At 46.9% G+C, this 13,363-nt stretch overlaps 1 protein-coding gene across 1 annotated transcript in view; it reads right to left on the bottom strand.

The window, feature by feature from the left end:
- The window catches only part of LOC122543431 (beta-1,4 N-acetylgalactosaminyltransferase 1-like), a 77,614-nt gene extending 65,151 nt beyond the window's left edge, over positions 1-12,463 (bottom strand). Inside the window, exon 1 of the mRNA XM_043682145.1 lies at positions 12,377-12,463. The gene's annotated coding sequence lies outside the window, so the exon portion shown is untranslated. The remainder of the gene's footprint in view (positions 1-12,376) is intronic.
- Between the last annotated feature and the right edge of the window lie 900 nt (positions 12,464-13,363).

Below are 13,363 nucleotides of genomic sequence, written 5' to 3'. Positions count from 1 at the left end.
GATGTTAACCTGGTGAAGCCACCAAACAGGATTACTTGCACGCCAAACAGCAGAAGCAGCAAGTGAGAGACAGAGCTAAATGATCCCACAATCACTGGATCAGATCTAAGCTCTGCAGTGCTGCCACATCCAGTCGTGAATGGTGGTGGGGGGATTAAACAACTCACTGGAGGAGGAGCCCCCACAAATATCCCCGTCCTCAATGATGGAGGAGCCCAGCACATCAGGGCAAAAGGTCAGGCTGAAGCTTTCACAGCAATCTTCAGCCAGAAGTGCTGAGCGAATGATCCATCTCAGCCTCCTCCAGTGATCCCCAGCATCACAGATCCCAGTCTTCAGCCAATCCGATTCACTCCACGTGATATCAAGAAACGGTTGGAGACACTGAATTCTGCAAAGGCTATGGGCCCTGACAACATTCCAGCAATAGGACTGAAGACCTGTGCTCCAGAACCTGCTGCTCCCCTGAGCCAAGCTGTTCCAGTACAGTTACAACACTGGCATCTACCCGACAATGTGGAAAATTGCCCGACTGGACAAATCCCACCCGGCCAATTACCGCCCCATCGGTCTCCTCTCGATCATCAGGAAAGTGATGGAAGGTGTCACCAACAGGGCTATCAAGCAGCACCTGCTCAGCAATACCCTGCTCAGTGACACCCAGTTTGGGTCCCACCAGGGTCACACAGCTCCTGACCTCATTACAGCCTTGCACGCAGGAAGATGGTTGTGGTTGGTGGAGGTCAGTCATCTCAGCCCCAGGACACCTCTGCAGGAGCTCCTCAGGGTAGTGTCCTGGGCCCAACCATCTTCAGCTGCTTCATCAATGACCTTCCCTCCATCATAAGGTCAGAAGTGGGGGATGTTCGCTGATGATTGCACAGTGTCCAGCACCATTCGTGACTCCTCAGATACTGAAGCAGTTCATGTCCAAATACAGTAAGATCTGGTCAATATCCAGGCTTGGGCTTACAAGCACCATACAAGTGCCAGGCTCTGACCATCTCGAACAAGACAGAATCTAACTATCACCCCTTGACATTCAGCGGTGTTACCGTCACTGAATCACCACATTCAACATCCTGGGGGGATTACGATTGATCAGAAACTCAACTGGACTCACCACATAAGCACAGTGTGTACAGGAGCAGGTCAGGAGCTCGGAATCCTGCAGCGAGTAACTCCTCTCCTGACTCCCTGAAGCCTGTCCCACCATCTACAAGGCACAAGTCAGGAGGGTGATGGAATACTCCCCACTTGCCCCTGGATGGGGGCAGCTCCAACAAAATGACCTTCCCTCCATCATAAGGTCAGAAGTGGGGGATGTTCGCTGATGATTGCACAGTGTCCAGCACCATTCGTGACTCCTCAGATACTGAAGCAGTTCATGTCCAAATACAGTAAGATCTGGTCAATATCCAGGCTTGGGCTTACAAGCACCATACAAGTGCCAGGCTCTGACCATCTCTAACAAGACAGAATCTAACTATCACCCCTTGACATTCAGCGGTGTTACCGTCACTGAATCACCACATTCAACATCCTGGGGGTTACCATTGACCAGAAACTCAACTGGACTCACCACATAAGCACAGTGGGTACAGGAGCAGGTCAGGAGCTCGGAATCCTGCAGCGAGTAACTCCCCTCCTGACTCCCTGAAGCCTGTCCCACCATCTACAAGGCACAAGTCAGGAGGGTGATGGAATACTCCCCACTTGCCCCTGGATGGGGGCAGCTCCAACAACACTCAAGAAGCCCGACACCATCCAGGACAAAGCAGCCACTTGATTGGCCCCACATCCACAAACATCCACTCCCTCCCCCCACTGACGCTCAGTAGCAGCAGTGTGTACCATCTACAAGATGCACTGCAGGAATTCACCAAAGACCCTCAGGCAGCACCTTCCAAAACCACTACCACTTCCATCTAGAAGGACAAGGGCAGCAGATACGTGGGAACACCACCCCCTGCAAGTTCCCCTCCGAGCCCCTCACCATCCTGACTTTGAAATCTAACGCCGTTCCTTCAGTGTCACTGGGACAGAATCCTGGAATTCCCCTCCCTCAAGGTGTTAAGTTCAATTCAGCAAAGAGCAATGGTACATCGCATGGATCCTTGGTGGATGTGAACACGGGTCTTAGCAGGGAGAAAACTGTTTGTGAACCCATTGCACCAACTCCCATCATAATGGCCAACAATTTCGTGTGTCTGTGTCTGTGTAACTAATTCATGACTGCAATTCTACAGAAGATGCATCGGATTCCATCACACACCAGGAGTTTGTAATTGTAGACGGACATTTTCCAAAGTTAAATGAATACAAAAAATATCCCAGCATGGAGATGGTTTGACTAAATCACAGATGGTACAGATATGAGTCAGTTCTTTGGATCCTATCTGTATGGGTTGCACACGGCTGGGAAAATAACAGCAGTTTCATGATACACAACACTATAGATGTGCAAATCAGCCAGCACATTTAGGAGAGTGAGAGACAGCTTATGGCTCTCCAATCTCCTGAATGTGTTCGCCAACGTAAAGCCCTCTGCCACTTGTCTCAGGCTTGCTCTTAGCCTTGCTGTTATTTTTAAGAACAGTGACTGTCATTCCAACTCACTGCAGAAAATTAGGTCTGGCAATTCGCAGCGCAAGTATCTTTTTAAAACAAATTTTCTATCCAACGCCAATCAGTCTGTGCAGTCAGGAGAGGAACAAGTAAGTGATACTGTTCAATCTCATTTTGACACGTCTTAGATTGTTCTTACATTTAACATTTCAACCCCCCTTTTTTTCCTTCTCTTTGTCTCCATTTCTCGCTCTCAATCCAATATTTGTTTTCATCTCTCATGTATACTTGATTTGATCACTTTCTGTCATCTCTCTGCTTTTTTCCCCCAATCCTTCATTCTCGTCTGTGAAGGAGATTGACTTGCAGTCTTTCACTGAGGTTCCAGACCACATTATCATCAACTGACTGGTGAAAGCAAGTTGCACCTGAGAACATGTTGGCTAAAGGGGCCAAAAAGAGCATTTTGAACCCAATAAGTGAGAAAATTATATCCTCAACAAAATGAGTTTCACCTCCATCTGGAATATTGAAGGAAGGTCCTACGAGGAAAGGCTGAGGGAACTGAGGCTGTTTTCATTAGAGAGAAGGAGGTCACTCAATGGAGATGTATAAGATAATCAGAGCGTTAAGTAAGGTGGACAGTGACAGCTTTTTTCCTCGGATGGTGTAGGCTAACATGAGGGGACATAGCTTTAAATTGAAGGGTGACAGATATAGGACAGATATCAGAGGCTGTTTCTTTACTCAAGAGAGTAGTAGGGGCATGGAACGGCCGGCCTGCAATTGTTGTAGACTCAGTGATGTTAAGGACATTTAAATGGGCATTGGACATACACATGGATAATAATGGAACAGTGTAGGTTAGATGGGCATCAGATTAGTTTTGCAGGTTAGCACAACATCGAGGGCTGAAGGGCCTGTACTGCACTGTAGCGTTCTATGTTTTACCCCATTAAGTGGAAATAAAGTTAGAGATGCTAAGCAGATACATTTTAATATTTAAAATTTAATATTTCTTATTTTGACATTTTAATATTTAAAAATACACAGTTAACAAGCTATAACTCCCCAGCCTTGCAAATAAAACCAACCGAAAAAAATTAATAATTTGACATGGAGAATATTGAAATTTCTGATTCACTGATGCTGCTCACTCTCCAGTGACATAGAGGAATAGTATTACTGCTACGTCATTCATAAAGGGCTCAGAATCACTTCAAACTGCCAGATTCTCAATGTATTTTTCATTTCAATAGTTTCACAGCCAGTACATCACAGGGGCTGAGATTGTGATTTGCCTGATGACTAATGATCAACATATATCCTCACAGGTAATCAAAACAGAAAGTGCTGGAGAACCACAGCAGGTCCTGGCAGTGTCTGTGGAGAGACAGACACAGAGAGAGAGACAGACAGACGGAGTTAGTGTTTCAAGCCCAAATGGCTCTTTTCTCAGAACGAAAGCAGACATTCTAGTAAGAGATTTGTTGCACATATCTGCTCATTTCCCCTTCTCCTCGACTAACTCTCTCTCTCTCCTCAAGGGTCCCCCGACACATCTAGTAATTCCCTTTGATTGTCATATCTATGGCACACGCTCCTTATCCACTTTCTGTTTCCCTTCAGTCTGCCATCACTCCTTCATCTTCCTCATGCTCTTAACTCAAACCTTCTCATTACCTTCTATCTCTATATGCCCCTTGTCCTCAAGTTCAGTTTGTTTTGAATTTTTCCATTCATCCACGGAATTTTGAAGCATTTAATAATCACCTTTTCTCAAACACCAAAAGAAGCAACAATGTTGTTCTCTCATTCTTACAGCACAATAGGTGGCTCAGCGGTTAGCACTGTTACCTCACGGCGCCAGGCACCCGGGTTTGATTCCAGCCTTGGGCGACTGTCTGTGTGGGTTTCCTCTGGGTGCTCCCACAATCCACAGATGTGCAGGTTAGTATGGATTGGCCGTGCTAAATTGCCTAGACTATCAAGGGATGTGTAGGTTAGGTGGATTAGTCAAGGAAAAATGTAAAGTAAGAATGTCGGGGAATGGGTCTGTGCTCTTCAGAGGGTTGGTGTGGACGTGCTGGGCTAAATGGTCTGTTTCCACACTGTATGGATTCTATTAAATAGAGTCGTAGAGATGTACAGCATGGAAACAGACCCTTCAGTCAAACTCGTCCATGCCGACCAGATATCCTAACCCAATGTAGTCCCATTTGCCAGCACTTGGCCAATATCCCCTCCAAACCCTTCCTATTCATGTTACTATCCAGAAGCCTTTTAAATGTTGTAATTGTACCAGCCTCCACCACTTCCTCTGGCAGCTCATTCCATACACGTACCACCCTCTGCGTAAAAACATTGCCCCTCAGGTCCCTTTTAAATCTTTCCCCTCTTACCTTAAACCTGTGCCTCCCTTGGACTCGGAGCTGAAAATGTGTTGCTGGAAAAGTGCAGCAGGTCAGGCAGCATCCAAGGAGCAGGAGAATCGATGTTTCGGGCATGAGCCCTTCTTCAGGAAGAAGGGCTGAAGAAGGGCTCATGCCTGAAACATCGATTCTCCTGCTCCTTGGATGCTGCCTGACCTGCTGCGCTTTTCCAGCAACACATTTTTAGCTCTGATCTCCAGCATCTGCAGTCCTCACTTTCCCCTCCCTTGGACTCACCTACTCTGGGGAAAAGACCTTGTCTATTTACTCTATCCATGCCCCTCATGATTTTATAAACCTCTATAAGCTCACCCCTCAGCCTCTGACGCTCCAGGGAAAACAGCCCCAGCCTATTCAGCTTCTTCCTGTAGCTCAAACCCTCCAACCCTGGCAACATCCTTGTAAATCTTTTCTGAACCCTTTTCAATTTTCACAACATCTTTCCTATAGCAGGGAGACTAGAACTAAACACAGTATTCCAAAAAGGGGCCTAACCAAAGACCCCACGGCACTATTTTGAAGAGGGGGCTATTTCTCCCTAGGATCCAGGCCACTCTCTCTCTCTCTCTCACCATTTTTTAGATTTTTTTTTAGATTACTTACAGTGTGGAAACAGGCCCTTCGGCCTAACAAGTCCACACCGACCCGCCGAAGCGTATACCACCCAGACCCATACTCCGACGTTTACCCCTTCACCTAACACTGCGGGCAATTTAGCACGGCCAATCCACCCTGACCTGCACATCTTTGGACTGTGGGAGGAAACCGGAGCACCCGGAGGAAACCCACGCAGACACGGGGAGAACGTGCAAACTCCACACAGTCAGTCGCCTGAGTCGGGAATTGAACCCGGGTCTCTGGCGCTGTGAGGCAGCAGTGCTAACCACTGTGCCACCGTGCCGCCCACATTGAGATCACGAATAATCAGATTCACTTCTGATCTACAACGTAAAGTGCACAGCCTGTCAAAACCACAAGAGGAATCACCAGTCCCAAAGACAGATGTCTATCTCATTGCTGGGTGTGGGAGCTTAATGTACACAAACCCATTGCCATGTTGCCTATAATACGACAGTGACTACACTCCCAAATTACTTGATTAATTGTAAATAATTTGGCATGTCCTGGAGTTGCAAAAGTTGCTACGTCAACGTAACCCTATTTTATGTTCTTTACTCCTTCTGTCTGACTTATTCTGTCGCTCCTAAAATTATCAATAAATTAATGTATTTCTCTTCCTTGCTTGCCAGTCACTGTCTGCTAAGACCATTAAGTTGGTATTTTCCCCAAGGCATTATTATTTGAACCCAGCTGACATTACTCCCGGATAAACTTTAATTGGTGACTGTTTTTTGTTTGGTTTTAAACAAGGTCGTCGGTCACTAAAACACAAACATGTGACACTGCAGATCCAAATTTCACAAAGTTTCTATAGGGAAAGAAATGAGGATAAAATAGAAAAAAAAAACTGTACAACACAAATTTAAAGATTTTGAGACACTCGATTGTAAAATACTATCCCATGAATCCCAAAATCCTCCTTCACAGTGCTCAGACCAAGAAGAACTCCAGTCTATTTCACATCTATGAGGCTTATAATTTGATGGTTGCTTCGATTCCCTGTCTTGAGAATCTGACAGCCTCTTCCCAGCAGCCTTTGTACAGCAGAGCTCAGACTTTCTCAGTTTCAAATAACCCCTGCAGGGTTTCAACCAAACATTTCTGATCTGGAACTTTTCGACTAAATTCCTCATGTTGAGGCAACAACTTTCTTACCAGCTCTAAACAAGCTCCTTCCCTCAGGAACAACTGTTTTAGACATCCAGATTCAGGCAATATTTCTGCAGACATTGAAACTAAAAAGGCTTTTATTCGAAACTGTGACTGTCTCACCTAAGCCCAAACAAAACCTCCTGAACCTTTTATCTGAAAGCATTATGGCATTACGGGTTGTCTGCTCATGAACTCCTCTAATAGAAATAAAACCCCATTACTCTTCAGGCAAGTCTCTTCTTGACCTGATGTTTTGAAAGATATCCTGCAGGCTAATTATTGAACCTCTTCATAGACATGCAGAACAAAAACCCAAATGCTGCCAGCTCCGGTTCAATATCTGAAATGAATACAGATAAATCACACACTTGCATCACCTTAAGGAAGACATAACTATAACCTCAGCTTTTACTGAACATTTACTGAGTGCTGTGGTCAAGAGAGAGCTGTCACATCAGAGGTCAGTTCGGGACTTGGAGTGGAACAGTTTTAAAGTCAGCAGCAAGTATTCCTTAGTTCAGACACAACATAGTTCATCAACAAAAGGTCCTTTGGATTTGTTCCAACAAATGTAACAAAGTTTCAGCCTTTGGTTGCCAGGAAGAAAGTTGGGGGGTGGGGTCGAGTGGCGTGCAGAGGAGATTTACCAGAATGATTCCAGGCATTGGGGATATTAGCTCCAAGGTTAGGGAGAGAGAAGATGGGACTGTTCTTGGAGCAAGGGAGATCGAGAGAAGATATGATCAAATAACTATACAGCATGGATACAGACCCTTCGGCCCAACCAGTCCATGCCAACCATAAACTAGTCCCACCTGCCTGCTCCGGGCCCATACCCCTCCAAACCTTTCCTAGTCATGTCCTGATCCAAATGTCTTTTAAACATTGTAACTGTCCCCACGTCCACCACTTCCTCTGGAAGTTCATTCCACATACAAACCACTCTCTGTGTCAAAAAAAAAACGCCCCAATATCTGTTTTAAATCTCTCTCCTCTCACCTTAAAAATATGCCCCCTAACCTTGCAAACCTCCACCTGCCATTCACCATATCTATACCCCTCATGATTTTTAACTCTCTACAAGGTCACCGTTCAGCCTCCTACGCTCCAGGGAAAAAACTCCCAGCCTATCCAGCCTCTCCTTCTAACTCAGTCCCCCCATTCCCGGCAACATTCTGGTAAATCTCTTCTGAACCCTCTCCAGTTTAATAATATCCTTCCTGTAACAGGGTGACCAGAACTGGACGCAATACTCCAGACGAGACCTCACCAATGTCCTGTACAGCCTCAACATGACGTTGCCAACTCCTACACTCAAAAGGACTGAGCAATGAAGGCAAGCATGCTACACATCTTCTTAACCCCCCTGTCTATATGTGATTAGGGGAAAGTGAGGACTGCAGATGCTGGAGATCAGAGTTGAAAAGTGTGGTGCTGGTGTGGGCAAAGATCTGCCAGCCTGCCTACCCACAGCATGGCCACACAGAACACAGAAATCAAGCCTGTCCAAACCACACAAGAAACACCCAGAATGCCTCAGCGTTGACCAAACAGGCTGACAAGGGAAACCAGACATGACCACAGTCACTCGCAGACCAGGGAATATACTTCCCAAGACAAACTGACAATAAGCTTCCTGGACCAGATCAACACAGCTGTCCCAAAGCCCTAAGGGCAGTATCACCTTGTACCCCAGGTGATACCAAAGCCACACAAAGGACAGGTCAGATGGAGAGGCACCAGAATACCCCGCTCATAGGAGAGAAATAATGAAAACATCTCACTGCCAAGGAACGAGGCATTCTCACCTACCCTCAAAGAGAGCTGGAATCTCCTGATCCCATTAAGAACTGATTGCTGCTGACAGGATGCTACATTGTATCTACATTCAGAACGTTCTGCTGATAACGGCTTTGCGATTATCACCATCGTAACTGGATTACTTGATTATTAAGACCATTGTATTTTGACTATTTTTAATTAGCATCATGGTACAGTATTCCTGTAAAACTGGCTTGATTCTCGACTCAGGGAAGAGAGTTTCAGTTACCTGGACAGACCTTCTGTGCTGTTTCAGCTTGGTCAATTTCTCCTCCCTAATATCACTGTGTCAACAAATGGTTTGTTAATTTCACTTCGATCTGTGTTTTGTGATCTCTACTTTATTGGGCTAATTTCTCTGGCATCTGGAAAAGCACAGCTGGTCAAGCAGCATTCGAGGAGCAGGAGAATCGACACTTCGGGCATAAGCCCTTCATTAGGAATACTCAAATTGTCGATTCTCCTGCTCCTCGGACACTGCTTGACCAACTGTGCTTTTCTAGCACCACACTCTTCAACTATGTATATGTGACGCAAACTTCAAAGAATGATGTTCCTGAACATCTCTCTGTTCTACAACACTAACCAAGGCCCTACTTTTAACTGTATAAGTCCTGCCCTGGTTTGTTTTACCAAAATGAAATACCTCACTTTTATCCAAATTTAACTCCATCTGCCACTCCTCAGCCCATTGACCAGGATCTCTTTGTAATCTTAACTAACCTTCTTCGCTGTCCACTGCACCACCAATCTTGGTGTCATCGCCAAACATACTGACCATGCCTTTTATATTGACATCCAAATCATTTATATAACTGACAAAGAACAGTGGACCCAGCACCGATCCCTGTGGAACACCGCTGGTCACAGGTCTCCAGTCTGAGAAACAACCCTCCACCACCAGCCTCTGTCTCCTAGCATCAAGCCAATTTGGTATCCAATTGGCAAGCTCACCCTGAATCCCATGTGACCCTAACTTTACTAATTAGTCTGCCATGTGGAACTTTGTCAGAGACTTTACTGAAGTCTAGGTAGACAGAGTCTACCGCTCTACCTTACTGATGGAGGGATACAAGTGGAAAATTAGCTTAAACAAGAAAGGTAAGTTCAATCTGCTTTCATTAGCTTATGGTACAAGGACTGAGGGAGGTGGGGGTCCACATTTTTAAGGCTTTAGACAAACAATGTGTTGTTGGTGGGGCGGGGGAGGGGAGGTAATGGGAAGACAACATTTATTTGAACGCAGTAAGTGGTAATGACTTGGAACTCTCTGCCAACAAGTGAGGAGGAAGGAGACACGGATGGTGAAGAAGGCATCATCCACAAGTTTGACTTAATTTTTAAGGGATTCGTGATCCTCATGAGCAGCTTTCAAAGGAGGGAAAGTGAGGCAAAAAGATTTCGGAAAGAGTTGCGGAGTTTACAGGGCCCGAGGCAGCTCAAGGCATGGCTAGCAGCGGCAGGGACATGAAAATGGGAGGGCACTGAAGAAGCCAGAATCAGAATCATAGAGATGTACAGCACGGAAACAGACCCTTCAGTCCATCCCGTCCATGCCGACCAGATATCCCAACCCAATCTAGTCCCATTTGCCAGCACCCGGCCCATCTCCCTCCGAACCCTTCCTATTCATGTCCCCATCCAGATGCCTCTTAAATGTTGCAATTGTACCAGCCTCCACCACGTCCTCTGGCAGCTCATTCTGTGCACGCACCACCCTCTGTGTGAAAAAGTTGTCCCTTAGGTCCCTTTTAAACCTTTCCCCTCAAACCTATGCCCTCTAATTTTAGACTCCTCCACCCCAGGGAAAAGACCTTGGCTATTTACCCTATCCATGCCCCTCATGATTTTATAAACCTCTCTGAGGTCACCCCTCAGCCTCCGATGCTCCAGGTATTGCTCGGCTTTATTGTAGCATCCTAGAAAGGCTCTATATAAATGTGTAATAAAATCAATGGGCTCAGAGGTGTTATGAGCTGAAAATGTGTTGCTGGAAAAGCGCAGCAGGTCAGGCAGCATCCAAGGAACAGGAGAATCGCCTACTTGCGGAACGTTTCCGAGAACACCTCTGGGACACCCGGACCAACCAACCCAACCACCCCGTAGCCCAACACTTCAACTCCCCCTCCCACTCCACCAAGGATATGCAGGTCCTTGGACTCCTCCATCGCCAGACCATGGCAACACGACGGTTGGAGGAAGAGCGCCTCATCTTCCGCCTAGGAACCCTCCAACCACAAGGGATGAACTCAGATTTCTCCAGTTTCCTCATTTCCCCTCCCCCCACCTTGTCTCAGTCAAATCCCTCGAACTCAGCACCGCCTTCCTAACCTGCAATCATCTTCCTGACCTCTCCGCCCCCACCCCACTCCGGCCTATCACCCTCACCTTGACCTCCCTCCACCTATCGCATTTCCAACGCCCCTCCCCCAAGTCCCTCCTCCCTACCTTTTATCTTAGCCTGCTGGACACACTTTCCTCATTCCTGAAGAAGGGCTTATGCCCGAAACGTCGATTCTCCTGTTCCCTGGATGCTGTCTGACCTGCTGCGCTTTTCCAGCAACACATTTTCGGCTCTGATCTCCAGCATCTGCAGCCCTCACTTTATCATCAGTGTTATGACACAACTCTGGAGCAAAGTGGGGCTTGAACCTGGGTCTCCTGGCTCAGAGGTAAGGACACTACCACTGTGCCACAAAAACCCCAAATTCATTACCACTACACGTATCGGAGAGGGGCACAGCTGTTTGACCTCTACACTTTTTTGTCCTCCTAACTTTGGTCATGAGTCCAGAACTAGAGAGGCATAGGTTCAGGGTGAGAGGGGAAAGGTATAAAAGGGACCTAAGAGGCAACTTTTTCACACAGAGGGTGGTACGTGTGTGGAATGCGCTGCCAGAGGAAGTGGTGGAGGCTGGTACAATGACAGCATTTAAAAGGCATCTGGATGGGTATATGAATAGGAAGGGTTTGGAGGGATATGGGCAAAGTGCTGGCAAATGGGACGAGATTGGGTTAGGATACCTGGTCGGCACGGACGGGTTGGACCGTAAGGTACCGCACATCTCTATGACTGTAAGATCTGGTAGGTACTGGAGAGAGATTGGGTCTGAGAACATTCCTGTGAAGCACAGCGAAGGTGCTACATAAATTCAGTTGTTGGCCGAAAAGAATCAGAATGGGGGATAGGAGGAAGAGTTCTTCAGTGGTTCTAATCTTCCACATTCCAGCAAACTGCTGAAAAATCACAGATGAAGGGTCCTCCAACTTGCCCTTCTTAACACGCAGTCACTGTGCTGCCCACGTGATGATATTGCAGACCACGAATGCCCATATACCCCCTCCCCAAACAGCCAAAGTCATTATTCTTTGCAAAAACATGGACAAATCTGAGCTGGCTTTGCATTTAAAACATGATCCGCGTCTGGTTTTTTTTTTGTTTGGCTTTTTCAAAAGCAATTTCTGTGGAAATCGATCTGATCCGTTGAAGTTCTTTTTGTGAAGAAAAAAATGTTACGAATATCCACACACTCCAGCGTTTGCAATCTGACAATAGACCGGCAGTCATACAAAGAGCAATTCTGCATTTGGGCTGAAGCCAGTGCACTGCTTACCTTCTCAGTATCACTGGATGAACATCCAAAACGGGAATGTTTTGTTCATTCCCTGAAATATCATGGTTGCAAAACACAGCAACAACAAAAAAAATCAAATCAAAAGGAACACAAAAGATGTATGTGTTTTTTTTTTAATCCCCTCTGGCTCTTCAGGACTTGCCTTACCTGTTATGCTGTTAGCGGTATTCCCCCTCTCTCTCAGCAAACAGACAGACGTACTCCACATTCTGATTTGTCCCTCCAGCCCTCTGCAGCTCTGCAACCTTTCCCGGTCAATGAGAGTGCGGCTGTTGCCCACAGCTAGGATTCGCTCCCTCCAGTGGGATAGCTGCAGAATAGCAGAGAGAGAGAGAGAGAGAGGAATTTACCCCACGTCTCTCCAGCAACAGACGGGAACCCAGCTCCTTTACTTGTGGTGCAGTGGTAGTGTCCCAGCCTCTGAGCTAGGTGACCTCGTCCTGCCCGATCGAAGGGGGAGGGGAGGGGGGGAGCAGCACACTAATAGCACGGCTGCTTTGTCATTGTGCCCTAGGAACTGACACATTGGACAGGGGAGTCAAGCCTGAGGTGCAGAGGCAGCATTTTCGTCCGAGCATCTCTGACTCGAGAAAGCATTGAACACACAATGACTGAGAAGTAGGCCATTCGGCCAGCCTTGCCCGTGTCGCCTCCTCTCCAAAGGAGCACTTCTAAGGCTGAAGACTGGGATGCAATGGCCAGTGGGTGCAGGCTATAAGCCAAATGACCTTCTGTGCTGCACTGTCCTCTCTGCAGTCTCTTGCATTTCTACCATTGACCCTGCAGTCAGCACTGGGTCACCCCTTTGTGTCTTCTAGTGCACGGCACAGTGGCTTTTCCAGGGTGGCTCAGTGGTAAGCACTGCTGCCGCACAGCGCCAGAGACCTGGGTTTGATTCCAGCCTCGGAGTTTGCACATTCTCCCCGTGTCTGTGTGGGTTTGCTCCGGTTCACCCCACAGTCCAAAGATGTGCAGGTTAAGGTGGATTGGCCATGCTAAATTGTCCCATAGTGTCCAGGGATGTGCAGGTTAGGGTGGATTGGCCATGCTAAATTGTCCCATAGTGCCCAGGGATGTGAAGGTTGGCCATGCTAAATTGTCCCATAGGGCCCAGGGATGTGCAGGTTAGGGTGG

The sequence above is a fragment of the Chiloscyllium plagiosum genome, chromosome 43, assembly GCF_004010195.1.
Source record: "Chiloscyllium plagiosum isolate BGI_BamShark_2017 chromosome 43, ASM401019v2, whole genome shotgun sequence".
NCBI classification, from domain to species: Eukaryota; Metazoa; Chordata; class Chondrichthyes; order Orectolobiformes; family Hemiscylliidae; genus Chiloscyllium; species Chiloscyllium plagiosum.
Note: the sequence above shows the minus strand (reverse complement) of the source record. Positions and strands in the feature narration are given on the sequence as shown.